At 38.4% G+C, this 27,417-nt stretch overlaps 22 non-coding genes across 22 annotated transcripts; all 22 read left to right on the plus strand.

Moving 5' to 3' along the window:
* Positions 1 to 365: 365 nt before the first annotated feature.
* trnak-cuu (transfer RNA lysine (anticodon CUU)) lies at positions 366 to 439 on the plus strand. The gene has a single exon. It is a non-coding gene; the product is annotated as a tRNA-Lys (tRNA).
* Positions 440 to 908: 469 nt separating this feature from the next.
* trnak-cuu (transfer RNA lysine (anticodon CUU)) lies at positions 909 to 982 on the plus strand. The gene has a single exon. It is a non-coding gene; the product is annotated as a tRNA-Lys (tRNA).
* A 469-nt stretch (positions 983 to 1,451) lies between these two features.
* Positions 1,452 to 1,525, plus strand: trnak-cuu (transfer RNA lysine (anticodon CUU)). The gene has a single exon. It is a non-coding gene; the product is annotated as a tRNA-Lys (tRNA).
* A 469-nt stretch (positions 1,526 to 1,994) lies between these two features.
* Positions 1,995 to 2,068, plus strand: trnak-cuu (transfer RNA lysine (anticodon CUU)). Its single transcript has one exon. It is a non-coding gene; the product is annotated as a tRNA-Lys (tRNA).
* A 1,543-nt stretch (positions 2,069 to 3,611) lies between these two features.
* trnak-cuu (transfer RNA lysine (anticodon CUU)) lies at positions 3,612 to 3,685 on the plus strand. Its single transcript has one exon. It is a non-coding gene; the product is annotated as a tRNA-Lys (tRNA).
* Positions 3,686 to 5,228: 1,543 nt separating this feature from the next.
* On the plus strand, positions 5,229 to 5,302 carry trnak-cuu (transfer RNA lysine (anticodon CUU)). Its single transcript has one exon. It is a non-coding gene; the product is annotated as a tRNA-Lys (tRNA).
* Positions 5,303 to 6,846: 1,544 nt separating this feature from the next.
* trnak-cuu (transfer RNA lysine (anticodon CUU)) lies at positions 6,847 to 6,920 on the plus strand. The gene has a single exon. It is a non-coding gene; the product is annotated as a tRNA-Lys (tRNA).
* Positions 6,921 to 7,381: 461 nt separating this feature from the next.
* On the plus strand, positions 7,382 to 7,455 carry trnak-cuu (transfer RNA lysine (anticodon CUU)). The gene has a single exon. It is a non-coding gene; the product is annotated as a tRNA-Lys (tRNA).
* Positions 7,456 to 8,999: 1,544 nt separating this feature from the next.
* Positions 9,000 to 9,073, plus strand: trnak-cuu (transfer RNA lysine (anticodon CUU)). Its single transcript has one exon. It is a non-coding gene; the product is annotated as a tRNA-Lys (tRNA).
* A 2,087-nt stretch (positions 9,074 to 11,160) lies between these two features.
* Positions 11,161 to 11,234, plus strand: trnak-cuu (transfer RNA lysine (anticodon CUU)). The gene has a single exon. It is a non-coding gene; the product is annotated as a tRNA-Lys (tRNA).
* A 469-nt stretch (positions 11,235 to 11,703) lies between these two features.
* Positions 11,704 to 11,777, plus strand: trnak-cuu (transfer RNA lysine (anticodon CUU)). The gene has a single exon. It is a non-coding gene; the product is annotated as a tRNA-Lys (tRNA).
* Positions 11,778 to 13,321: 1,544 nt separating this feature from the next.
* trnak-cuu (transfer RNA lysine (anticodon CUU)) lies at positions 13,322 to 13,395 on the plus strand. The gene has a single exon. It is a non-coding gene; the product is annotated as a tRNA-Lys (tRNA).
* A 1,010-nt stretch (positions 13,396 to 14,405) lies between these two features.
* trnak-cuu (transfer RNA lysine (anticodon CUU)) lies at positions 14,406 to 14,479 on the plus strand. The gene has a single exon. It is a non-coding gene; the product is annotated as a tRNA-Lys (tRNA).
* A 1,544-nt stretch (positions 14,480 to 16,023) lies between these two features.
* On the plus strand, positions 16,024 to 16,097 carry trnak-cuu (transfer RNA lysine (anticodon CUU)). Its single transcript has one exon. It is a non-coding gene; the product is annotated as a tRNA-Lys (tRNA).
* Positions 16,098 to 17,633: 1,536 nt separating this feature from the next.
* trnak-cuu (transfer RNA lysine (anticodon CUU)) lies at positions 17,634 to 17,707 on the plus strand. Its single transcript has one exon. It is a non-coding gene; the product is annotated as a tRNA-Lys (tRNA).
* Positions 17,708 to 20,337: 2,630 nt separating this feature from the next.
* trnak-cuu (transfer RNA lysine (anticodon CUU)) lies at positions 20,338 to 20,411 on the plus strand. The gene has a single exon. It is a non-coding gene; the product is annotated as a tRNA-Lys (tRNA).
* Positions 20,412 to 21,955: 1,544 nt separating this feature from the next.
* trnak-cuu (transfer RNA lysine (anticodon CUU)) lies at positions 21,956 to 22,029 on the plus strand. Its single transcript has one exon. It is a non-coding gene; the product is annotated as a tRNA-Lys (tRNA).
* A 469-nt stretch (positions 22,030 to 22,498) lies between these two features.
* On the plus strand, positions 22,499 to 22,572 carry trnak-cuu (transfer RNA lysine (anticodon CUU)). Its single transcript has one exon. It is a non-coding gene; the product is annotated as a tRNA-Lys (tRNA).
* Positions 22,573 to 23,573: 1,001 nt separating this feature from the next.
* Positions 23,574 to 23,647, plus strand: trnak-cuu (transfer RNA lysine (anticodon CUU)). The gene has a single exon. It is a non-coding gene; the product is annotated as a tRNA-Lys (tRNA).
* A 1,544-nt stretch (positions 23,648 to 25,191) lies between these two features.
* On the plus strand, positions 25,192 to 25,265 carry trnak-cuu (transfer RNA lysine (anticodon CUU)). Its single transcript has one exon. It is a non-coding gene; the product is annotated as a tRNA-Lys (tRNA).
* A 468-nt stretch (positions 25,266 to 25,733) lies between these two features.
* On the plus strand, positions 25,734 to 25,807 carry trnak-cuu (transfer RNA lysine (anticodon CUU)). Its single transcript has one exon. It is a non-coding gene; the product is annotated as a tRNA-Lys (tRNA).
* Positions 25,808 to 26,819: 1,012 nt separating this feature from the next.
* Positions 26,820 to 26,893, plus strand: trnak-cuu (transfer RNA lysine (anticodon CUU)). The gene has a single exon. It is a non-coding gene; the product is annotated as a tRNA-Lys (tRNA).
* Positions 26,894 to 27,417: the final 524 nt, after the last annotated feature.

Consider the following 27,417-nt stretch of genomic DNA (forward strand, 5'->3'; position numbering starts at 1 on the left):
TATAACGTAGGTTTCAGACACACCAATCAAACATCTACAGCTGATAAGAAAATTATGTTTTGGATTGAATCCATCAATTTGTCTAGATTATATCCTAAACTAGGATTGAAAACTGCAAGAGACTCGATCCCTAACCAATGAATAGCATGAGTGTGCTTGATCTTCTGGCGAAAGAGTTAGGCAGCCTGGTTCAGGCTGGTTTTGTTCAAGGAACTTGTGGTCAAAAACGTTAAGGGTAAAACTTACTCTGTAATCTGATAATTTTCTCAGACCTAGGTTGTTTTCATAGTAGAGGGTTTTACTTCTCATTAAACATATTCTTGCATTTTGATGTTTCTATTGTGATGGGAGGTTATATGGAAGAAGCCCGGCTAGCTCAGTTCGGTAGAGCATGAGACTCTTAATCTCAGGGTTGTGGGTTCGAGCCCCACGTTGGGCTATTGAGCTTTCAAGAATAGGAATTGAGCAACTGCATGTTGTTCAAAGTCTTAGTTCTACTAAAGCTTACATTGTTCCTTATGAAAGGAAACATCAGAACATTTATATAACGTAGGTTTCAGACACACCAATCAAACATCTACAGCTGATAAGAAAATTATGTTTTGGATTGAATCCATCAATTTGTCTAGATTATATCCTAAACTAGGATTGAAAACTGCAAGAGACTCGATCCCTAACCAATGAATAGCATGAGTGTGCTTGATCTTCTGGCGAAAGAGTTAGGCAGCCTGGTTCAGGCTGGTTTTGTTCAAGGAACTTGTGGTCAAAAACGTTAAGGGTAAAACTTACTCTGTAATCTGATAATTTTCTCAGACCTAGGTTGTTTTCATAGTAGAGGGTTTTACTTCTCATTAAACATATTCTTGCATTTTGATGTTTCTATTGTGATGGGAGGTTATATGGAAGAAGCCCGGCTAGCTCAGTTCGGTAGAGCATGAGACTCTTAATCTCAGGGTCGTGGGTTCGAGCCCCACGTTGGGCTATTGAGCTTTTAACAATAGGAAATGAGCACCCGCATGCTGATCAAAGTCTTAGTTCTACTAAAGCTTAAATTGTTCCTTATTAAAGGAAACATCAGAGCATATACATAACATAGGTTTCAGACACACCAATCAAACATCTAAAGCTGATAAGAAAATTATGTTTTGGATTGAATCCATCAATTTGTCTAGATTATATCCTAAACTAGGATTGAAAACTGCAAGAGACTCGATCCCTAACCAATGAATAGCATGAGTGTGCTTGATCTTCTGGCGAAAGAGTTAGGCAGCCTGGTTCAGGCTGGTTTTGTTCAAGGAACTTGTGGTCAAAAACGTTAAGGGTAAAACTTACTCTGTAATCTGATAATTTTCTCAGACCTAGGTTGTTTTCATAGTAGAGGGTTTTACTTCTCATTAAACATATTCTTGCATTTTGATGTTTCTATTGTGATGGGAGGTTATATGGAAGAAGCCCGGCTAGCTCAGTTCGGTAGAGCATGAGACTCTTAATCTCAGGGTCGTGGGTTCGAGCCCCACGTTGGGCTATTGAGCTTTTAAGAATAGGAAATGAGCACCCGCATGCTGATCAAAGTCTTAGTTCTACTAAAGCTTACATTGTTCCTTATTAAAGGAAACATCAGAACATTTATATAACGTAGGTTTCAGACACACCAATCAAACATCTACAGCTGATAAGAAAATTATGTTTTGGATTGAATCCATCAATTTGTCTAGATTATATCCTAAACTAGGATTGAAAACTGCAAGAGACTCGATCCCTAACCAATGAATAGCATGAGTGTGCTTGATCTTCTGGCGAAAGAGTTAGGCAGCCTGGTTCAGGCTGGTTTTGTTCAAGGAACTTGTGGTCAAAAACGTTAAGGGTAAAACTTACTCTGTAATCTGATAATTTTCTCAGACCTAGGTTGTTTTCATAGTAGAGGGTTTTACTTCTCATTAAACATATTCTTGCATTTTGATGTTTCTATTGTGATGGGAGGTTATATGGAAGAAGCCCGGCTAGCTCAGTTCGGTAGAGCATGAGACTCTTAATCTCAGGGTCGTGGGTTCGAGCCCCACGTTGGGCGATTGAGCTTTTAACAATAGGAAATGAGCACCCGCATGCTGATCAAAGTCTTAGTTCTACTAAAGCTTAAATTGTTCCTTATTAAAGGAAACATCAGAGCATATACATAACATAGGTTTCAGACACACCAATCAAACATCTAAAGCTGATAAGAAAATTATGTTTTGGATTGAATCCATCAATTTGTCTAGATTATATCCTAAACTAGGATTGAAAACTGCAAGAGACTCGATCCCTAACCAATGAATAGCATGAGTGTGCTTGATCTTCTGGCGAAAGAGTTAGGCAGCCTGGTTCAGGCTGGTTTTGTTCAAGGAACTTGTGGTCAAAAACGTTAAGGGTAAAACTTACTCTGTAAACTGATCATTTTCTCAGACCTAGGTTGTTTTCATACTAGAGGGCTTTACTTCTCATGAAATATATTCTTGCATTCTAACATCTCCATCGTGATGTGAAGATTCAAGGTAGAAGCCAGGCTAGCTAAATTCGGTAGAGCATGAGACTCTTAATGTCAGGGTCGTGGGTTCGAGCCCCACGTTGGGCTATGAAGCTTTTAAGATTAGGAATTGAGCACCAGCATGCTGATCAAAGTCTTACCTTAAAAGGCTCTTTATTAAAGGAAACATCAGAGCATATACATTCCATAGGTATCACACACACCAATTAAACATCAACGGCTGATCAGAAAATTATGTATATATTGAATCCATCAATTTGTCTAGTTTATATAGCTTAACTATAATGGAAAACTGCAACAGATTGAAGCCATAACAATTAACAAGCATACATGTGTTTTATCTTCTGGCGAAAGAGTTAGGCAAGGTGGTTCAGGCTGGTTTTGTTCACGGAACTTGTGGTCAAAAACGTTAAGGGTAAAACTTACTCTGTAATCTGATAATTTTCTCAGACCTAGGTTGTTTTCATAGTAGAGGGTTTTACTTCTCAATAAACATATTCTTGCATTTTGATGTTTGTATTGTGATGGGAAGTTATAAGGAAGAAGCCCGGCTAGCTCAGTTCGGCAGAGCATGAGACTCTTAATCTCAGGGTCGTGGGTTCGAGCCCTATTTGGGCTATTGAGCTTTCAAGAATAGGAATTGAGCACCCGCATGTTGATCAAAGTCTTAGTTCTACTAAAGCTTACATTGTTCCTTATGAAAGGAAACATCAGAACATTTATATAACGTAGGTTTCAGACACACCAATCAAACATCTACAGCTGATAAGAAAATTATGTTTTGGATTGAATCCATCAATTTGTCTAGATTATATCCTAAACTAGAATTGCAAACTGCAAGAGACTCGATCCCTAACCAATGAATAGCATGAGTGTGCTTGATCTTCTGGCGAAAGAGTTAGGCAGCCTGGTTCAGGCTGGTTTTGTTCAAGGAACTTGTGGTCAAAAACGTTAAGGGTAAAACTTACTCTGTGATCTGATAATTTTCTCAGACCTAGGTTGTTTTCATAGTAGAGGGTTTTACTTCTCATTAAACATATTCTTGCATTTTGATGTTTCTATTGTGATGGGAGGTTATATGGAAGAAGCCCGGCTAGCTCAGTTCGGTAGAGCATGAGACTCTTAATCTCAGGGTCGTGGGTTCGAGCCCCACGTTGGGCTATTGAGCTTTTAAGAATAGGAAATGAGCACCCGCATGCTGATCAAAGTCTTAGTTCTACTAAAGCTTAAATTGTTCCTTATTAAAGGAAACATCAGAGCATATACATAACATAGGTTTCAGACACACCAATCAAACATCTAAAGCTGATAAGAAAATTATGTTTTGGATTGAATCCATCAATTTGTCTAAATTATATCCTAAACTAGAATTGCAAACTGCAAGCGACTCGATCCCTAACCAATGAATAGCATGAGTGTGCTTGATCTTCTGGCGAAAGAGTTAGGCAGCCTTGTTCAGGCTGGTTTTGTTCAAGGAACTTGTGGTCAAAAACGTTAAGGGTAAAACTTACTCTGTAAACTGATCATTTTCTCAGACCTAGGTTGTTTTCATACTAGAGGGCTTTACTTCTCATGAAATATATTCTTGCATTCTAACATCTCCATCGTGATGTGAAGATTCAAGGTAGAAGCCAGGCTAGCTAAATTCGGTAGAGCATGAGACTCTTAATGTCAGGGTCGTGGGTTCGAGCCCCACGTTGGGCTATGAAGCTTTTAAGATTAGGAATTGAGCACCAGCATGCTGATCAAAGTCTTAGCTTAAAAGACTCTTTATTAAAGGAAACATCAGAGCATATACATTCCATAGGTATCACACACACCAATTAAACATCAACGGCTGATCAGAAAATTATGTATATATTGAATCCATCAATTTGTCTAGTTTATATAGCTTAACTATAATGGAAAACTGCAACAGATTGAAGCCATAACAATTAACAAGCATACATGTGTTTTATCTTCTGGCGAAAGAGTTAGGCAAGGTGGTTCAGGCTGGTTTTGTTCACGGAACTTGTGGTCAAAAACGTTAAGGGTAAAACTTACTCTGTAATCTAATAATTTTCTCAGACCTAGGTTGTTTTCATAGTAGAGGGTTTTACTTCTCAATAAACATATTCTTGCATTTTGATGTTTGTATTGTGATGGGAAGTTATAAGGAAGAAGCCCGGCTAGCTCAGTTCGGCAGAGCATGAGACTCTTAATCTCAGGGTCGTGGGTTCGAGCCCTATTTGGGCTATTGAGCTTTCAAGAATAGGAATTGAGCACCCGCATGTTGATCAAAGTCTTAGTTCTACTAAAGCTTACATTGTTCCTTATGAAAGGAAACATCAGAACATTTATATAACGTAGGTTTCAGACACACCAATCAAACATCTACAGCTGATAAGAAAATTATGTTTTGGATTGAATCCATCAATTTGTCTAGATTATATCCTAAACTAGAATTGCAAACTGCAAGAGACTCGATCCCTAACCAATGAATAGCATGAGTGTGCTTGATCTTCTGGCGAAAGAGTTAGGCAGCCTGGTTCAGGCTGGTTTTGTTCAAGGAACTTGTGGTCAAAAACGTTAAGGGTAAAACTTACTCTGTGATCTGATAATTTTCTCAGACCTAGGTTGTTTTCATAGTAGAGGGTTTTACTTCTCATTAAACATATTCTTGCATTTTGATGTTTCTATTGTGATGGGAGGTTATATGGAAGAAGCCCGGCTAGCTCAGTTCGGTAGAGCATGAGACTCTTAATCTCAGGGTCGTGGGTTCGAGCCCCACGTTGGGCTATTGAGCTTTTAAGAATAGGAAATGAGCACCCGCATGCTGATCAAAGTCTTAGTTCTACTAAAGCTTAAATTGTTCCTTATTAAAGGAAACATCAGAGCATATACATAACATAGGTTTCAGACACACCAATCAAACATCTAAAGCTGATAAGAAAATTATGTTTTGGATTGAATCCATCAATTTGTCTAAATTATATCCTAAACTAGAATTGCAAACTGCAAGCGACTCGATCCCTAACCAATGAATAGCATGAGTGTGCTTGATCTTCTGGCGAAAGAGTTAGGCAGCCTTGTTCAGGCTGGTTTTGTTCAAGGAACTTGTGGTCAAAAACGTTAAGGGTAAAACTTACTCTGTAAACTGATCATTTTCTCAGACCTAGGTTGTTTTCATACTAGAGGGCTTTACTTCTCATGAAATATATTCTTGCATTCTAACATCTCCATCGTGATGTGAAGATTCAAGGTAGAAGCCAGGCTAGCTAAATTCGGTAGAGCATGAGACTCTTAATGTCAGGGTCGTGGGTTCGAGCCCCACGTTGGGCTATGAAGCTTTTAAGATTAGGAATTGAGCACCAGCATGCTGATCAAAGTCTTAGCTTAAAAGACTCTTTATTAAAGGAAACATCAGAGCATATACATTCCATAGGTATCACACACACCAATTAAACATCAACGGCTGATCAGAAAATTATGTATATATTGAATCCATCAATTTGTCTAGTTTATATAGCTTAACTATAATGGAAAACTGCAACAGATTGAAGCCATAACAATTAACAAGCATACATGTGTTTTATCTTCTGGCGAAAGAGTTAGGCAAGGTGGTTCAGGCTGGTTTTGTTCACGGAACTTGTGGTCAAAAACGTTAAGGGTAAAATTTACTCTGTAATCTGATCATTTTCTCAGAGCTAGGTTGTTTTCATAGTAGAGGGTTTTACTTCTCATTAAACATATTCTTGCATTTTGATGTTTCTATTGTGATGGGAGGCTATATGGAAGAAGCCAGGCTAGCTCAGTTCGGTAGAGCATGAGACTCTTAATCTCAGGGTCGTGGGTTCGAGCCCCACTTTGGGCTATTGAGCTTTCAAGAATAGGAATTGAGCACCCGCATGTTGATCAAAGTCTTAGTTCTACTAAAGCTTAAATTGTTCCTTATTAAAGGAAACATCAGAACATTTATATAACGTAGGTTTCATATACACCAATCAAACATCTACAGCTAATAAGAAAATTATGTTTTGGATTGAATCCCTCAATTTGTCTAGATTATATCCTAAACTAGGATTGAAAACTGCAAGAGACTCGATCCCTAACCAATGAATAGCATGAGTGTGCTTGATCTTCTGGCGAAAGAGTTAGGCAGCCTGGTTCAGGCTGGTTTTGTTCAAGGAACTTGTGGTCAAAAACGTTAAGGGTAAAACTTACTCTGTAATCTGATAATTTTCTCAGACCTAGGTTGTTTTCATAGTAGAGGGTTTTACTTCTCATTAAACATATTCTTGCATTTTGATGTTTCTATTGTGATGGGAGGTTATATGGAAGAAGCCCGGCTAGCTCAGTTCGGTAGAGCATGAGACTCTTAATCTCAGGGTCGTGGGTTCGAGCCCCACGTTGGGCTATTGAGCTTTCAAGAATAGGAATTGAGCAACTGCATGTTGTTCAGAGTCTTAGTTCTACTAAAGCTTACATTGTTCCTTATGAAAGGGAACATTTATATAACGTAGGTTTCAGACACACCAATCAAACATCTACAGCTGATAAGAAAATTATGTTTTGGATTGAATCCATCAATTTGTCTAGATTATATCCTAAACTAGGATTGAAAACTGCAAGAGACTCGATCCCTAACCAATGAATAGCATGAGTGTGCTTGATCTTCTGGCGAAAGAGTTAGGCAGCCTGGTTCAGGCTGGTTTTGTTCAAGGAACTTGTGGTCAAAAACGTTAAGGGTAAAACTTACTCTGTAATCTGATAATTTTCTCAGACCTAGGTTGTTTTCATAGTAGAGGGTTTTACTTCTCATTAAACATATTCTTGCATTTTGATGTTTCTATTGTGATGGGAGGTTATATGGAAGAAGCCCGGCTAGCTCAGTTCGGTAGAGCATGAGACTCTTAATCTCAGGGTCGTGGGTTCGAGCCCCACGTTGGGCTATTGAGCTTTTAAGAATAGGAAATGAGCACCCGCATGCTGATCAAAGTCTTAGTTCTACTAAAGCTTAAATTGTTCCTTATTAAAGGAAACATCAGAGCATATACATAACATAGGTTTCAGACACACCAATCAAACATCTAAAGCTGATAAGAAAATTATGTTTTGGATTGAATCCATCAATTTGTCTAAATTATATCCTAAACTAGAATTATAAACTGCAAGCGACTCGATCCCTAACCAATGAATAGCATGAGTGTGCTTGATCTTCTGGCGAAAGAGTTAGGCAGCCTGGTTCAGGCTGGTTTTGTTCAAGGAACTTGTGGTCAAAAACGTTAAGGGTAAAACTTACTTTGTAAACTGATCATTTTCTCAGACCTAGGTTGTTTTCATACTAGAGGGCTTTACTTCTCCTGAAATATATTCTTGCATTCTAACATCTCCATCGTGATGTGAAGTTTCAAGGTAGAAGCCAGGCTAGCTAAATTCGGTAGAGCATGAGACTCTTAATGTCAGGGTCGTGGGTTCGAGCCCCACGTTGGGCTATGAAGCTTTTAAGATTAGGAATTGAGCACCAGCATGCTGATCAAAGTCTTAGCTTAAAAGACTCTTTATTAAAGGAAACATCAGAGCATATACATTCCATAGGTATCACACACACCAATTAAACATCAACGGCTGATCAGAAAATTATGTATATATTGAATCCATCAATTTGTCTAGTTTATATAGCTTAACTATAATGGAAAACTGCAACAGATTGAAGCCATAACAATTAACAAGCATGCATGTGTTTTATCTTCTGGCGAAAGAGTTAGGCAAGATGGTTCAGGCTGGTTTTGTTCACGGAACTTGTGGTCAAAAACGTTAAGGTTAAAACTTACTCTGTAATCTGATCATTTTCTCAGAGCTAGGTTGTTTTCATAGTAGAGGGTTTTACTTCTCATTAAACATATTCTTGCATTTTGATGTTTCTATTGTGATGGGAGGTTATATGGAAGAAGCCAGGCTAGCTCAGTTGGGTAGAGCATGAGACTCTTAATCTCAGGGTCGTGGGTTCGAGCCCCACGTTGGGCTATTGAGCTTTCAAGAATAGGAATTGAGCAACTGCATGTTGTTCAAAGTCTTAGTTCTACTAAAGCTTACATTGTTCCTTATGAAAGGAAACATCAGAACATTTATATAACGTAGGTTTCAGACACACCAATCAAACATCTACAGCTGATAAGAAAATTATGTTTTGGATTGAATCCATCAATTTGTCTAGATTATATCCTAAACTAGGATTGAAAACTGCAAGAGACTCGATCCCTAACCAATGAATAGCATGAGTGTGCTTGATCTTCTGGCGAAAGAGTTAGGCAGCCTGGTTCAGGCTGGTTTTGTTCAAGGAACTTGTGGTCAAAAACGTTAAGGGTAAAACTTACTCTGTAATCTGATAATTTTCTCAGACCTAGGTTGTTTTCATAGTAGAGGGTTTTACTTCTCATTAAACATATTCTTGCATTTTGATGTTTCTATTGTGATGGGAGGTTATATGGAAGAAGCCCGGCTAGCTCAGTTCGGTAGAGCATGAGACTCTTAATCTCAGGGTCGTGGGTTCGAGCCCCACGTTGGGCTATTGAGCTTTTAAGAATAGGAAATGAGCACCCGCATGCTGATCAAAGTCTTAGTTCTACTAAAGCTTAAATTGTTCCTTATTAAAGGAAACATCAGAGCATATACATAACATAGGTTTCAGACACACCAATCAAACATCTAAAGCTGATAAGAAAATTATGTTTTGGATTGAATCCATCAATTTGTCTAAATTATATCCTAAACTAGAATTGCAAACTGCAAGCGACTCGATCCCTAACCAATGAATAGCATGAGTGTGCTTGATCTTCTGGCGAAAGAGTTAGGCAGCCTTGTTCAGGCTGGTTTTGTTCAAGGAACTTGTGGTCAAAAACGTTAAGGGTAAAACTTACTCTGTAAACTGATCATTTTCTCAGACCTAGGTTGTTTTCATACTAGAGGGCTTTACTTCTCATGAAATATATTCTTGCATTCTAACATCTCCATCGTGATGTGAAGATTCAAGGTAGAAGCCAGGCTAGCTAAATTCGGTAGAGCATGAGACTCTTAATGTCAGGGTCGTGGGTTCGAGCCCCACGTTGGGCTATGAAGCTTTTAAGATTAGGAATTGAGCACCAGCATGCTGATCAAAGTCTTAGCTTAAAAGACTCTTTATTAAAGGAAACATCAGAGCATATACATTCCATAGGTATCACACACACCAATTAAACATCAACGGCTGATCAGAAAATTATGTATATATTGAATCCATCAATTTGTCTAGTTTATATAGCTTAACTATAATGGAAAACTGCAACAGATTGAAGCCATAACAATTAACAAGCATACATGTGTTTTATCTTCTGGCGAAAGAGTTAGGCAAGGTGGTTCAGGCTGGTTTTGTTCACGGAACTTGTGGTCAAAAACGTTAAGGGTAAAATTTACTCTGTAATCTGATCATTTTCTCAGAGCTAGGTTGTTTTCATAGTAGAGGGTTTTACTTCTCATTAAACATATTCTTGCATTTTGATGTTTCTATTGTGATGGGAGGCTATATGGAAGAAGCCAGGCTAGCTCAGTTCGGTAGAGCATGAGACTCTTAATCTCAGGGTCGTGGGTTCGAGCCCCACGTTGGGCTATTGAGCTTTTAAGAATAGGAAATGAGCACCCGCATGCTGATCAAAGTCTTAGTTCTACTAAAGCTTAAATTGTTCCTTATTAAAGGAAACATCAGAGCATATACATAACATAGCTTTCAGACACACCAATCAAACATCTACAGCTGATAACAAAATTATGTTTTGGATTGAATCCATCAATTTCTCTAGATTATATCCTAAACTAGGATTGAAAACTGCAAGAGACTCGATCCCTAACCAATGAATAGCATGAGTGTGCTTGATCTTCTGGCGAAAGAGTTAGGCAGCCTGGTTCAGGCTGGTTTTGTTCAAGGAACTTGTGGTCAAAAACGTTAAGGGTAAAACTTTCTCTGTAATCTGATCATTTTCTCAGAGCTAGGTTGTTTTCATAGTAGAGGGTTTTACTTCTCATTAAACATATTCTTGCATTTTGATGTTTCTATTGTGATGGGAGGTTATATGGAAGAAGCCAGGCCAGCTCAGTTGGGTAGAGCATGAGACTCTTAATCTCAGGGTCGTGGGTTCGAGCCCCACGTTGGGCTATTGAGCTTTCAAGAATAGGAATTGAGCAACTGCATGTTGTTCAAAGTCTTAGTTCTACTAAAGCTTACATTGTTCCTTATGAAAGGAAACATCAGAACATTTATATAACGTAGGTTTCAGACACACCAATCAAACATCTACAGCTGATAAGAAAATTATGTTTTGGATTGAATCCATCAATTTGTCTAGATTATATCCTAAACTAGGATTGAAAACTGCAAGAGACTCGATCCCTAACCAATGAATAGCATGAGTGTGCTTGATCTTCTGGCGAAAGAGTTAGGCAGCCTGGTTCAGGCTGGTTTTGTTCAAGGAACTTGTGGTCAAAAACGTTAAGGGTAAAACTTACTCTGTAATCTGATAATTTTCTCAGACCTAGGTTGTTTTCATAGTAGAGGGTTTTACTTCTCATTAAACATATTCTTGCATTTTGATGTTTCTATTGTGATGGGAGGTTATATGGAAGAAGCCCGGCTAGCTCGGTTCGGTAGAGCATGAGACTCTTAATCTCAGGGTCGTGGGTTCGAGCCCCACGTTGGGCTATTGAGCTTTCAAGAATAGGAATTGAGCAACTGCATGTTGTTCAAAGTCTTAGTTCTACTAAAGCTTACATTGTTCCTTATGAAAGGAAACATCAGAACATTTATATAACGTAGGTTTCAGACACACCAATCAAACATCTACAGCTGATAAGAAAATTATGTTTTGGATTGAATCCATCAATTTGTCTAGATTATATCCTAAACTAGGATTGAAAACTGCAAGAGACTCGATCCCTAACCAATGAATAGCATGAGTGTGCTTGATCTTCTGGCGAAAGAGTTAGGCAGCCTGGTTCAGGCTGGTTTTGTTCAAGGAACTTGTGGTCAAAAACGTTAAGGGTAAAACTTACTCTGTAATCTGATAATTTTCTCAGACCTAGGTTGTTTTCATAGTAGAGGGTTTTACTTCTCATTAAACATATTCTTGCATTTTGATGTTTCTATTGTGATGGGAGGTTATATGGAAGAAGCCCGGCTAGCTCAGTTCGGTAGAGCATGAGACTCTTAATCTCAGGGTCGTGGGTTCGAGCCCCACGTTGGGCTATTGAGCTTTTAAGAATAGGAAATGAGCACCCGCATGCTGATCAAAGTCTTAGTTCTACTAAAGCTTAAATTGTTCCTTATTAAAGGAAACATCAGAGCATATACATAACATAGGTTTCAGACACACCAATCAAACATCTAAAGCTGATAAGAAAATTATGTTTTGGATTGAATCCATCAATTTGTCTAAATTATATCCTAAACTAGAATTATAAACTGCAAGCGACTCGATCCCTAACCAATGAATAGAATGAGTGTGCTTGATCTTCTGGCGAAAGAGTTAGGCAGCCTGGTTCAGGCTGGTTTTGTTCAAGGAACTTGTGGTCAAAAACGTTAAGGGTAAAACTTACTCTGTAAACTGATCATTTTCTCAGACCTAGCTTGTTTTCATACTAGAGGGCTTTACTTCTCATGAAATATATTCTTGCATTCTAACATCTCCATCGTGATGTGAAGTTTCAAGGTAGAAGCCAGGCTAGCTAAATTCGGTAGAGCATGAGACTCTTAATGTCAGGGTCGTGGGTTCGAGCCCCACGTTGGGCTATGAAGCTTTTAAGATTAGGAATTGAGCACCAGCATGCTGATCAAAGTCTTAGCTTAAAAGACTCTTTATTAAAGGAAACATCAGAGCATATACATTCCATAGGTATCACACACACCAATTAAACATCAACGGCTGATCAGAAAATTATGTATATATTGAATCCATCAATTTGTCTAGTTTATATAGCTTAACTATAATGGAAAACTGCAACAGATTGAAGCCATAACAATTAACAAGCATGCATGTGTTTTATCTTCTGGCGAAAGAGTTAGGCAAGATGGTTCAGGCTGGTTTTGTTCACGGAACTTGTGGTCAAAAACGTTAAGGTTAAAACTTACTCTGTAATCTGATCATTTTCTCAGAGCTAGGTTGTTTTCATAGTAGAGGGTTTTACTTCTCATTAAACATATTCTTGCATTTTGATGTTTCTATTGTGATGGGAGGTTATATGGAAGAAGCCAGGCTAGCTCAGTTGGGTAGAGCATGAGACTCTTAATCTCAGGGTGGTGGGTTCGAGCCCCACGTTGGGCTATTGAGCTTTCAAGAATAGGAATTGAGCAACTGCATGTTGTTCAAAGTCTTAGTTCTACTAAAGCTTACATTGTTCCTTATGAAAGGAAACATCAGAACATTTATATAACGTAGGTTTCAGACACACCAATCAAACATCTACAGCTGATAAGAAAATTATGTTTTGGATTGAATCCATCAATTTGTCTAGATTATATCCTAAACTAGGATTGAAAACTGCAAGAGACTCGATCCCTAACCAATGAATAGCATGAGTGTGCTTGATCTTCTGGCGAAAGAGTTAGGCAGCCTGGTTCAGGCTGGTTTTGTTCAAGGAACTTGTGGTCAAAAACGTTAAGGGTAAAACTTACTCTGTAATCTGATAATTTTCTCAGACCTAGGTTGTTTTCATAGTAGAGGGTTTTACTTCTCATTAAACATATTCTTGCATTTTGATGTTTCTATTGTGATGGGAGGTTATATGGAAGAAGCCCGGCTAGCTCAGTTCGGTAGAGCATGAGACTCTTAATCTCAGGGTCGTGGGTTCGAGCCCCACGTTGGGCTATTGAGCTTTCAAGAATAGGAATTGAGCACGTATGTTGTTCAAAGTCTTAGTTCTACTAAAGCTTAAATTGTTCCTTATTAAAGGAAACATCAGAGCATATACATAACATAGGTTTCAGACACACCAATCAAACATCTAAAGCTGATGAGAAAATTATGTTTTGGATTGAATCCATCAATTTGTCTAAATTATATCCTAAACTAGAATTGCAAACTGCAAGCGACTCGATCCCTAACCAATGAATAGCATGAGTGTGCTTGATCTTCTGGCGAAAGAGTTAGGCAGCCTTGTTCAGGCTGGTTTTGTTCAAGGAACTTGTGGTCAAAAACGTTAAGGGTAAAACTTACTCTGTAATCTGATCATTTTCTCAGAGCTAGGTTGTTTTCATAGTAGAGGGTTTTACTTCTCATTAAACATATTCTTGCATTTTGATGTTTCTATTGTGATGGGAGGTTATATGGAAGAAGCCAGGCTAGCTCAGTTGGGTAGAGCATGAGACTCTTAATCTCAGGGTCGTGGGTTCGAGCCCCACGTTGGGCTATTGAGCTTTCAAGAATAGGAATTGAGCAACTGCATGTTGTTCAAAGTCTTAGTTCTACTAAAGCTTACATTGTTCCTTATGAAAGGAAACATCAGAACATTTATATAACGTAGGTTTCAGACACACCAATCAAACATCTACAGCTGATAAGAAAATTATGTTTTGGATTGAATCCATCAATTTGTCTAGATTATATCCTAAACTAGGATTGAAAACTGCAAGAGACTCGATCCCTAACCAATGAATAGCATGAGTGTGCTTGATCTTCTGGCGAAAGAGTTAGGCAGCCTGGTTCAGGCTGGTTTTGTTCAAGGAACTTGTGGTCAAAAACGTTAAGGGTAAAACTTACTCTGTAATCTGATAATTTTCTCAGACCTAGGTTGTTTTCATAGTAGAGGGTTTTACTTCTCATTAAACATATTCTTGCATTTTGATGTTTCTATTGTGATGGGAGGTTATATGGAAGAAGCCCGGCTAGCTCAGTTCGGTAGAGCATGAGACTCTTAATCTCAGGGTCGTGGGTTCGAGCCCCACGTTGGGCTATTGAGCTTTTAAGAATAGGAAATGAGCACCCGCATGCTGATCAAAGTCTTAGTTCTACTAAAGCTTAAATTGTTCCTTATTAAAGGAAACATCAGAGCATATACATAACATAGGTTTCAGACACACCAATCAAACATCTAAAGCTGATAAGAAAATTATGTTTTGGATTGAATCCATCAATTTGTCTAAATTATATCCTAAACTAGAATTATAAACTGCAAGCGACTCGATCCCTAACCAATGAATAGCATGAGTGTGCTTGATCTTCTGGCGAAAGAGTTAGGCAGCCTGGTTCAGGCTGGTTTTGTTCAAGGAACTTGTGGTCAAAAACGTTAAGGGTAAAACTTACTCTGTAAACTGATCATTTTCTCAGACCTAGGTTGTTTTCATACTAGAGGGCTTTACTTCTCCTGAAATATATTCTTGCATTCTAACATCTCCATCGTGATGTGAAGTTTCAAGGTAGAAGCCAGGCTAGCTAAATTCGGTAGAGCATGAGACTCTTAATGTCAGGGTCGTGGGTTCGAGCCCCACGTTGGGCTATGAAGCTTTTAAGATTAGGAATTGAGCACCAGCATGCTGATCAAAGTCTTAGCTTAAAAGACTCTTTATTAAAGGAAACATCAGAGCATATACATTCCATAGGTATCACACACACCAATTAAACATCAACGGCTGATCAGAAAATTATGTATATATTGAATCCATCAATTTGTCTAGTTTATATAGCTTAACTATAATGGAAAACTGCAACAGATTGAAGCCATAACAATTAACAAGCATGCATGTGTTTTATCTTCTGGCGAAAGAGTTAGGCAAGATGGTTCAGGCTGGTTTTGTTCACGGAACTTGTGGTCAAAAACGTTAAGGTTAAAACTTACTCTGTAATCTGATCATTTTCTCAGAGCTAGGTTGTTTTCATAGTAGAGGGTTTTACTTCTCATTAAACATATTCTTGCATTTTGATGTTTCTATTGTGATGGGAGGTTATATGGAAGAAGCCAGGCTAGCTCAGTTGGGTAGAGCATGAGACTCTTAATCTCAGGGTCGTGGGTTCGAGCCCCACGTTGGGCTATTGAGCTTTCAAGAATAGGAATTGAGCAACTGCATGTTGTTCAAAGTCTTAGTTCTACTAAAGCTTACATTGTTCCTTATGAAAGGAAACATCAGAACATTTATATAACGTAGGTTTCAGACACACCAATCAAACATCTACAGCTGATAAGAAAATTATGTTTTGGATTGAATCCATCAATTTGTCTAGATTATATCCTAAACTAGGATTGAAAACTGCAAGAGACTCGATCCCTAACCAATGAATAGCATGAGTGTGCTTGATCTTCTGGCGAAAGAGTTAGGCAGCCTGGTTCAGGCTGGTTTTGTTCAAGGAACTTGTGGTCAAAAACGTTAAGGGTAAAACTTACTCTGTAATCTGATAATTTTCTCAGACCTAGGTTGTTTTCATAGTAGAGGGTTTTACTTCTCATTAAACATATTCTTGCATTTTGATGTTTCTATTGTGATGGGAGGTTATATGGAAGAAGCCCGGCTAGCTCAGTTCGGTAGAGCATGAGACTCTTAATCTCAGGGTCGTGGGTTCGAGCCCCACGTTGGGCTATTGAGCTTTTAAGAATAGGAAATGAGCACCCGCATGCTGATCAAAGTCTTAGTTCTACTAAAGCTTAAATTGTTCCTTATTAAAGGAAACATCAGAGCATATACATAACATAGGTTTCAGACACACCAATCAAACATCTAAAGCTGATAAGAAAATTATGTTTTGGATTGAATCCATCAATTTGTCTAAATTATATCCTAAACTAGAATTGCAAACTGCAAGCGACTCGATCCCTAACCAATGAATAGCATGAGTGTGCTTGATCTTCTGGCGAAAGAGTTAGGCAGCCTTGTTCAGGCTGGTTTTGTTCAAGGAACTTGTGGTCAAAAACGTTAAGGGTAAAACTTACTCTGTAAACTGATCATTTTCTCAGACCTAGGTTGTTTTCATACTAGAGGGCTTTACTTCTCATGAAATATATTCTTGCATTCTAACATCTCCATCGTGATGTGAAGATTCAAGGTAGAAGCCAGGCTAGCTAAATTCGGTAGAGCATGAGACTCTTAATGTCAGGGTCGTGGGTTCGAGCCCCACGTTGGGCTATGAAGCTTTTAAGATTAGGAATTGAGCACCAGCATGCTGATCAAAGTCTTAGCTTAAAAGACTCTTTATTAAAGGAAACATCAGAGCATATACATTCCATAGGTATCACACACACCAATTAAACATCAACGGCTGATCAGAAAATTATGTATATATTGAATCCATCAATTTGTCTAGTTTATATAGCTTAACTATAATGGAAAACTGCAACAGATTGAAGCCATAACAATTAACAAGCATACATGTGTTTTATCTTCTGGCGAAAGAGTTAGGCAAGGTGGTTCAGGCTGGTTTTGTTCACGGAACTTGTGGTCAAAAACGTTAAGGGTAAAATTTACTCTGTAATCTGATCATTTTCTCAGAGCTAGGTTGTTTTCATAGTAGAGGGTTTTACTTCTCATTAAACATATTCTTGCATTTTGATGTTTCTATTGTGATGGGAGGCTATATGGAAGAAGCCAGGCTAGCTCAGTTCGGTAGAGCATGAGACTCTTAATCTCAGGGTCGTGGGTTCGAGCCCCACGTTGGGCTATTGAGCTTTCAAGAATAGGAATTGAGCAACTGCATGTTGTTCAGAGTCTTAGTTCTACTAAAGCTTACATTGTTCCTTATGAAAGGGAACATTTATATAACGTAGGTTTCAGACACACCAATCAAACATCTACAGCTGATAAGAAAATTATGTTTTGGATTGAATCCATCAATTTGTCTAGATTATATCCTAAACTAGGATTGAAAACTGCAAGAGACTCGATCCCTAACCAATGAATAGCATGAGTGTGCTTGATCTTCTGGCGAAAGAGTTAGGCAGCCTGGTTCAGGCTGGTTTTGTTCAAGGAACTTGTGGTCAAAAACGTTAAGGGTAAAACTTACTCTGTAATCTGATAATTTTCTCAGACCTAGGTTGTTTTCATAGTAGAGGGTTTTACTTCTCATTAAACATATTCTTGCATTTTGATGTTTCTATTGTGATGGGAGGTTATATGGAAGAAGCCCGGCTAGCTCAGTTCGGTAGAGCATGAGACTCTTAATCTCAGGGTCGTGGGTTCGAGCCCCACGTTGGGCTATTGAGCTTTTAAGAATAGGAAATGAGCACCCGCATGCTGATCAAAGTCTTAGTTCTACTAAAGCTTAAATTGTTCCTTATTAAAGGAAACATCAGAGCATATACATAACATAGGTTTCAGACACACCAATCAAACATCTAAAGCTGATAAGAAAATTATGTTTTGGATTGAATCCATCAATTTGTCTAAATTATATCCTAAACTAGAATTATAAACTGCAAGCGACTCGATCCCTAACCAATGAATAGCATGAGTGTGCTTGATCTTCTGGCGAAAGAGTTAGGCAGCCTGGTTCAGGCTGGTTTTGTTCAAGGAACTTGTGGTCAAAAACGTTAAGGGTAAAACTTACTCTGTAAACTGATCATTTTCTCAGACCTAGGTTGTTTTCATACTAGAGGGCTTTACTTCTCCTGAAATATATTCTTGCATTCTAACATCTCCATCGTGATGTGAAGTTTCAAGGTAGAAGCCAGGCTAGCTAAATTCGGTAGAGCATGAGACTCTTAATGTCAGGGTCGTGGGTTCGAGCCCCACGTTGGGCTATGAAGCTTTTAAGATTAGGAATTGAGCACCAGCATGCTGATCAAAGTCTTAGCTTAAAAGACTCTTTATTAAAGGAAACATCAGAGCATATACATTCCATAGGTATCACACACACCAATTAAACATCAACGGCTGATCAGAAAATTATGTATATATTGAATCCATCAATTTGTCTAGTTTATATAGCTTAACTATAATGGAAAACTGCAACAGATTGAAGCCATAACAATTAACAAGCATGCATGTGTTTTATCTTCTGGCGAAAGAGTTAGGCAAGATGGTTCAGGCTGGTTTTGTTCACGGAACTTGTGGTCAAAAACGTTAAGGTTAAAACTTACTCTGTAATCTGATCATTTTCTCAGAGCTAGGTTGTTTTCATAGTAGAGGGTTTTACTTCTCATTAAACATATTCTTGCATTTTGATGTTTCTATTGTGATGGGAGGTTATATGGAAGAAGCCAGGCTAGCTCAGTTGGGTAGAGCATGAGACTCTTAATCTCAGGGTCGTGGGTTCGAGCCCCACGTTGGGCTATTGAGCTTTCAAGAATAGGAATTGAGCAACTGCATGTTGTTCAAAGTCTTAGTTCTACTAAAGCTTACATTGTTCCTTATGAAAGGAAACATCAGAACATTTATATAACGTAGGTTTCAGACACACCAATCAAACATCTACAGCTGATAAGAAAATTATGTTTTGGATTGAATCCATCAATTTGTCTAGATTATATCCTAAACTAGGATTGAAAACTGCAAGAGACTCGATCCCTAACCAATGAATAGCATGAGTGTGCTTGATCTTCTGGCGAAAGAGTTAGGCAGCCTGGTTCAGGCTGGTTTTGTTCAAGGAACTTGTGGTCAAAAACGTTAAGGGTAAAACTTACTCTGTAATCTGATAATTTTCTCAGACCTAGGTTGTTTTCATAGTAGAGGGTTTTACTTCTCATTAAACATATTCTTGCATTTTGATGTTTCTATTGTGATGGGAGGTTATATGGAAGAAGCCCGGCTAGCTCAGTTCGGTAGAGCATGAGACTCTTAATCTCAGGGTCGTGTGTTCGAGCCCCACGTTGGGCTATTGAGCTTTTAAGAATAGGAAATGAGCACCCGCATGCTGATCAAAGTCTTAGTTCTACTAAAGCTTAAATTGTTCCTTATTAAAGGAAACATCAGAGCATATACATAACATAGGTTTCAGACACACCAATCAAACATCTAAAGCTGATGAGAAAATTATGTTTTGGATTGAATCCATCAATTTGTCTAAATTATGTCCTAAACTAGAATTGCAAACTGCAAGCGACTCGATCCCTAACCAATGAATAGCATGAGTGTGCTTGATCTTCTGGCGAAAGAGTTAGGCAGCCTTGTTCAGGCTGGTTTTGTTCAAGGAACTTGTGGTCAAAAACGTTAAGGGTAAAACTTACTCTGTAATCTGATCATTTTCTCAGAGCTAGGTTGTTTTCATAGTAGAGGGTTTTACTTCTCATTAAACATATTCTAGCATTTTGATGTTTCTATTGTGATGGGAGGTTATATGGAAGAAGCCAGGCTAGCTCAGTTGGGTAGAGCATGAGACTCTTAATCTCAGGGTCGTGGGTTCGAGCCCCACGTTGGGCTATTGAGCTTTCAAGAATAGGAATTGAGCAACTGCATGTTGTTCAAAGTCTTAGTTCTACTAAAGCTTACATTGTTCCTTATGAAAGGAAACATCAGAACATTTATATAACGTAGGTTTCAGACACACCAATCAAACATCTACAGCTGATAAGAAAATTATGTTTTGGATTGAATCCATCAATTTGTCTAGATTATATCCTAAACTAGGATTGAAAACTGCAAGAGACTCGATCCCTAACCAATGAATAGCATGAGTGTGCTTGATCTTCTGGCGAAAGAGTTAGGCAGCCTGGTTCAGCCTGGTTTTGTTCAAGGAACTTGTGGTCAAAAACGTTAAGGGTAAAACTTACTCTGTAATCTGATAATTTTCTCAGACCTAGGTTGTTTTCATAGTAGAGGGTTTTACTTCTCATTAAACATATTCTTGCATTTTGATGTTTCTATTGTGATGGGAGGTTATATGGAAGAAGCCCGGCTAGCTCAGTTCGGTAGAGCATGAGACTCTTAATCTCAGGGTCGTGGGTTCGAGCCCCACGTTGGGCTATTGAGCTTTTAAGAATAGGAAATGAGCACCCGCATGCTGATCAAAGTCTTAGTTCTACTAAAGCTTAAATTGTTCCTTATTAAAGGAAACATCAGAGCATATACATAACATAGGTTTCAGACACACCAATCAAACATCTAAAGCTGATAAGAAAATTATGTTTTGGATTGAATCCATCAATTTGTCTAAATTATATCCTAAACTAGAATTGCAAACTGCAAGCGACTCGATCCCTAACCAATGAATAGCATGAGTGTGCTTGATCTTCTGGCGAAAGAGTTAGGCAGCCTTGTTCAGGCTGGTTTTGTTCAAGGAACTTGTGGTCAAAAACGTTAAGGGTAAAACTTACTCTGTAAACTGATCATTTTCTCAGACCTAGGTTGTTTTCATACTAGAGGGCTTTACTTCTCATGAAATATATTCTTGCATTCTAACATCTCCATCGTGATGTGAAGTTTCAAGGTAGAAGCCAGGCTAGCTAAATTCGGTAGAGCATGAGACTCTTAATGTCAGGGTAGTGGGTTCGAGCCCCACGTTGGGCTATGAAGCTTTTAAGATTAGGAATTGAGCACCAGCATGCTGATCAAAGTCTTAGCTTAAAAGACTCTTTATTAAAGGAAACATCAGAGCATATACATTCCATTGGTATCACACACACCAATTAAACATCAACGGCTGATCAGAAAATTATGTATATATTGAATCCATCAATTTGTCTAGTTTATATAGCTTAACTATAATGGAAAACTGCAACAGATTGAAGCCATAACAATTAACAAGCATGCATGTGTTTTATCTTCTGGCGAAAGAGTTAGGCAAGATGGTTCAGGCTGGTTTTGTTCACGGAACTTGTGGTCAAAAACGTTAAGGGTAAAACTTACTCTGTAATCTGATAATTTTCTCAGAGCTAGGTTGTTTTCATAGTAGAGGGTTTTACTTCTCATTAAACATATTCTTGCATTTTGATGTTTCTATTGTGATGGGAGGTTATATGGAAGAAGCCCGGCTAGCTCAGTTCGGTAGAGCATGAGACTCTTAATCTCAGGGTCGTGGGTTGGAGCCCCACGTTGGGCTATTGAGCTTTCAAGAATAGGAATTGAGCAACCGCATGTTGTTCAAAGTCTTAGTTCTACTAAAGCTTACATTGTTCCTTATGAAAGGAAACATCAGAACATTTATATAACGTAGGTTTCAGACACACCAATCAAACATCTACAGCTGATAAGAAAATTATGTTTTGGATTGAATCCATCAATTTGTCTAGATTATATCCTAAACTAGGATTGAAAACTGCAAGAGACTCGATCCCTAACCAATGAATAGCATGAGTGTGCTTGATCTTCTGGCGAAAGAGTTAGGCAACCTGGTTCAGGCTGGTTTTGTTCACGAAACTTTTGGTCAAAAACGTTAAGGGTAAAACTTACTCTGTAATCTGATAATTTTCTCAGACCTAGGTTGTTTTCATAGTAGAGGGTTTTACTTCTCATTAAACATATTCTTGCATTTTGATGTTTCTATTGTGATGGGAGGTTATATGGAAGAAGCCCGGCTAGCTCAGTTCGGTAGAGCATGAGACTCTTAATCTCAGGGTTGTGGGTTCGAGCCCCACGTTGGGCTATTGAGCTTTCAAGAAAAGGAATTGAGCAACCGCATGTTGTTCAAAGTCTTAGTTCTACTAAAGCTTACATTGTTCCTTATGAAAGGAAACATCAGAACATTTATATAACGTAGGTTTCAGACACACCAATCAAACATCTACAGCTGATAAGAAAATTATGTTTTGGATTGAATCCATCAATTTGTCTAGATTATAGCCTAAACTAGGATTGAAAACTGCAAGAGACTCGATTCCTAACCAATGAATAGCATGAGTGTGCTTGATCTTCTGGCGAAAGAGTTAGGCAACCTGGTTCAGGCTGGTTTTGTTCACGAAACTTTTGGTAAAAAACGTTAAGGGTAAAATTTACTCTGTAATCTGATAATTTTCTCAGACCTAGGTTGTTTTCATAGTAGAGGGTTTTACTTCTCATTAAACATATTCTTGCATTTTGATGTTTGTATTGTGATGGGAAGTTATAAGGAAGAAGCCCGGCTAGCTCAGTTCGGTAGAGCATGAGACTCTTAATCTCAGGGTCGTGGGTTCGAGCCCCACGTTGGGCTATTGAGCTTTCAAGAATAGGAATTGAGCAACCGCATGTTGTTCAAAGTCTAAGTTCTACTAAAGCTTAAATTGTTCCTTATTAAAGGAAACATCAGAACATTTATATAACGTAGGTTTCATATACACCAATCAAACATCTACAGCTGATAAGAAAATTATGTTTTGGATTGAATCCCTCAATTTGTCTAGATTATATCCTAAACTAGGATTGAAAACTGCAAGAGACTCGATGCCTAACCAATGAATAGCATGAGTGTGCTTGATCTTCTGGCGAAAGAGTTAGGCAGCCTGGTTCAGGCTGGTTTTGTTCAAGGAACTTGTGGTCAAAAACGTTAAGGGTAAAACTTACTCTGTAAACTGATCATTTTCTCAGACCTAGGTTGTTTTCATACTAGAGGGCTTTACTTCTCATGAAATATATTCTTGCATTCTAACATCTCCATCGTGATGTGAAGTTTCAAGGTAGAAGCCAGGCTAGCTAAATTCGGTAGAGCATGAGACTCTTAATGTCAGGGTAGTGGGTTCGAGCCCCACGTTGGGCTATGAAGCTTTTAAGATTAGGAATTGAGCACCAGCATGCTGATCAAAGTCTTAGCTTAAAAGACTCTTTATTAAAGGAAACATCAGAGCATATACATTCCATTGGTATCACACACACCAATTAAACATCAACGGCTGATCAGAAAATTATGTATATATTGAATCCATCAATTTGTCTAGTTTATATAGCTTAACTATAATGGAAAACTGCAACAGATTGAAGCCATAACAATTAACAAGCATGCATGTGTTTTATCTTCTGGCGAAAGAGTTAGGCAAGATGGTTCAGGCTGGTTTTGTTCACGGAACTTGTGGTCAAAAACGTTAAGGGTAAAACTTACTCTGTAATCTGATAATTTTCTCAGAGCTAGGTTGTTTTCATAGTAGAGGGTTTTACTTCTCATTAAACATATTCTTGCATTTTGATGTTTCTATTGTGATGGGAGGTTATATGGAAGAAGCCCGGCTAGCTCAGTTCGGAAGAGCATGAGACTCTTAATCTCAGGGTCGTGGGTTCGAGCCCCACGTTGGGCTATTGAGCTTTCAAGAATAGGAATTGAGCAACCGCATGTTGTTCAAAGTCTTAGTTCTACTAAAGCTTACATTGTTCCTTATTAAAGGAAACATCAGAGCATATACATAACATAGGTTTCAGACACACCAATCAAACATCTAAAGCTGATAAGAAAATTATGTTTTGGATTGAATCCATCAATTTGTCTAAATTATATCCTAAACTAGAATTGCAAACTGCAAGCGACTCGATCCCTAACCAATGAATAGCATGAGTGTGCTTGATCTTCTGGCGAAAGAGTTAGGCAGCCTGGTTCAGGCTGGTTTTGTTCAAGGAACTTGTGGTCAAAAACGTTAAGGGTAAAACTTACTCTGTAAACTGATCATTTTCTCAGACCTAGGTTGTTTTCATACTAGAGGGCTTTACTTCTCATGAAATATATTCTTGCATTCTAACATCTCCATCGTGATGTGAAGTTTCAAGGTAGAAGCCAGGCTAGCTAAATTCGGTAGAGCATGAGACTCTTAATGTCAGGGTCGTGGGTTCGAGCCCCACGTTGGGCTATGAAGCTTTTAAGATTAGGAATTGAGCAACCGCATGTTGTTCAAAGTCTTAGTTCTACTAAAGCTTACATTGTTCCTTATGAAAGGAAACATCAGAACATTTATATAACGTAGGTTTCAGACACACCAATCAAACATCTACAGCTGATAAGAAAATTATGTTTTGGATTGAATCCATCAATTTGTCTAGATTATATCCTAAACTAGGATTGAAAACTGCAAGAGACTCGATCCCTAACCAATGAATAGCATGAGTGTGCTTGATCTTCTGGCGAAAGAGTTAGGCAACCTGGTTCAGGCTGGTTTTGTTCACGAAACTTTTGGTCAAAAACGTTAAGGGTAAAACTTACTCTGTAAACTGATCATTTTCTCAGACCTAGGTTGTTTTCATACTAGAGGGCTTTACTTCTCATGAAATATATTCTTGCATTCTAACATCTCCATCGTGATGTGAAGTTTCAAGGTAGAAGCCAGGCTAGCTAAATTTGGTAGAGCATGAGACTCTTAATGTCAGGGTAGTGGGTTCGAGCCCCACGTTGGGCTATGAAGCTTTTAAGATTAGGAATTGATCACCAGCATGCTGATCAAAGTCTTAGCTTAAAAGACTCTTTATTAAAGTTAACATCAGAGCATATACATTCCATTGGTATCACACACACCAATTAAACATCAACGGCTGATCAGAAAATTATGTATATATTGAATCCATCAATTTGTCTAGTTTATATAGCTTAACTATAATGGAAAACTGCAACAGATTGAAGCCATAACAATTAACAAGCATGCATGTGTTTTATCTTCTGGCGAAAGAGTTAGGCAAGATGGTTCAGGCTGGTTTTGTTCACGGAACTTGTGGTCAAAAACGTTAAGGGTAAAACTTACTCTGTAATCTGATAATTTTCTCAGAGCTAGGTTGTTTTCATAGTAGAGGGTTTTACTTCTCATTAAACATATTCTTGCATTTTGATGTTTCTATTGTGATGGGAGGTTATATGGAAGAAGCCCGGCTAGCTCAGTTCGGTAGAGCATGAGACTCTTAATCTCAAGGTGGTGGGTTCGAGCCCCACGTTGGGCTATTGAGCTTTCAAGAATAGGAATTGAGCAACCGCATGTTGTTCAAAGTCTTAGTTCTACTAAAGCTTACATTGTTCCTTATGAAAGGAAACATCAGAACATTTATATAACGTAGGTTTCAGACACACCAATCAAACATCTACAGCTGATAAGAAAATTATGTTTTGGATTGAATCCATCAATTGTCTAGATTATATCCTAAACTAGGATTGAAAACTGCAAGAGACTCGATCCCTAACCAATGAATAGCATGAGTGTGCTTGATCTTCTGGCGAAAGAGTTAGGCAACCTGGTTCAGGCTGGTTTTGTTCACGAAACTTTTGGTCAAAAACGTTAAGGGTAAAACTTACTCTGTAATCTGATAATTTTCTCAGACCTAGGTTGTTTTCATAGTAGAGGGTTTTACTTCTCATTAAACATATTCTTGCATTTTGATGTTTCTATTGTGATGGGAGGTTATATGGAAGAAGCCCGGCTAGCTCAGTTCGGTAGAGCATGAGACTCTTAATCTCAGGGTTGTGGGTTCGAGCCCCACGTTGGGCTATTGAGCTTTCAAGAAAAGGAATTGAGCAACCGCATGTTGTTCAAAGTCTTAGTTCTACTAAAGCTTACATTGTTCCTTATGAAAGGAAACATCAGAACATTTATATAACGTAGGTTTCAGACACACCAATCAAACATCTACAGCTGATAAGAAAATTATGTTTTGGATTGAATCCATCAATTTGTCTAGATTATATCCTAAACTAGGATTGAAAACTGCAAGAGACTCGATCCCTAACCAATGAAGAGCATGAGTGTGCTTGATCTTCTGGCGAAAGAGTTAGGCAGCCTGGTTCAGGCTGGTTTTGTTCAAGGAACTTGTGGTCAAAAACGTTAAGGGTAAAACTTACTCTGTAAACTGATCATTTTCTCAGACCTAGGTTGTTTTCATACTAGAGGGCTTTACTCCTCATGAAATATATTCTTGCATTCTAACATCTCCATCGTGATGTGAAGTTTCAAGGTAGAAGCCAGGCTAGCTAAATTCGGTAGAGCATGAGACTCTTAATGTCAGGGTCGTGGGTTCGAGCCCCACGTTGGGCTATGAAGCTTTTAAGATTAGGAATTGAGCAACCGCATGGTGTTCAAAGTCTTAGTTCTACTAAAGCTTACATTGTTCCTTATGAAAGGAAACATCAGAACATTTATATAACGTAGGTTTCAGACACACCAATCAAACATCTACAGCTGATAAGAAAATTATGTTTTGGATTGAATCCATCAATTTGTCTAGATTATATCCTAAACTAGGATTGAAAACTGCAAGAGACTCGATCCCTAACCAATGAATAGCATGAGTGTGCTTGATCTTCTGGCGAAAGAGTTAGGCAACCTGGTTCAGGCTGGTTTTGTTCACGAAACTTTTGGTCAAAAACGTTAAGGGTAAAACTTACTCTGTAATCTGATAATTTTCTCAGACCTAGGTTGTTTTCATAGTAGAGGGTTTTACTTCTCATTAAACATATTCTTGCATTTTGATGTTTCTATTGTGATGGGAGGTTATATGGAAGAAGCCCGGCTAGCTCAGTTCGGTAGAGCATGAGACTCTTAATCTCAGGGTCGTGGGTTCGAGCCCCACGTTGGGCTATTGAGCTTTCAAGAATAGGAATTGAGCAACCGCATGTTGTTCAAAGTCTTAGTTCTACTAAAGCTTACATTGTTCCTTATGAAAGGAAACATCAGAACATTTATATAACGTAGGTTTCAGACACACCAATCAAACATCTACAGCTGATAAGAAAATTATGTTTTGGATTGAATCCATCAATTTGTCTAGATTATATCCTAAACTAGGATTGAAAACTGCAAGGGACTCGATCCCTAACCAATGAATAGCATGAGTGTGCTTGATCTTCTGGCGAAAGAGTTAGGCAACCTGGTTCAGGCTGGTTTTGTTCACGAAACTTTTGGTCAAAAACGTTAAGGGTAAAATTTACTCTGTAATCTGATAATTTTCTCAGACCTAGGTTGTTTTCATAGTAGAGGGTTTTACTCCTCATTAAACATATTCTTGCATTTTGATGTTTGTATTGTGATGGGAAGTTATAAGGAAGAAGCCCGGCTAGCTCAGTTCGGCAGAGCATGAGACTCTTAATCTCAGGGTCGTGGGT

This window comes from Pleuronectes platessa, chromosome 21 (genome assembly GCF_947347685.1).
Source record: "Pleuronectes platessa chromosome 21, fPlePla1.1, whole genome shotgun sequence".
Taxonomy (NCBI): Eukaryota; Metazoa; Chordata; class Actinopteri; order Pleuronectiformes; family Pleuronectidae; genus Pleuronectes; species Pleuronectes platessa.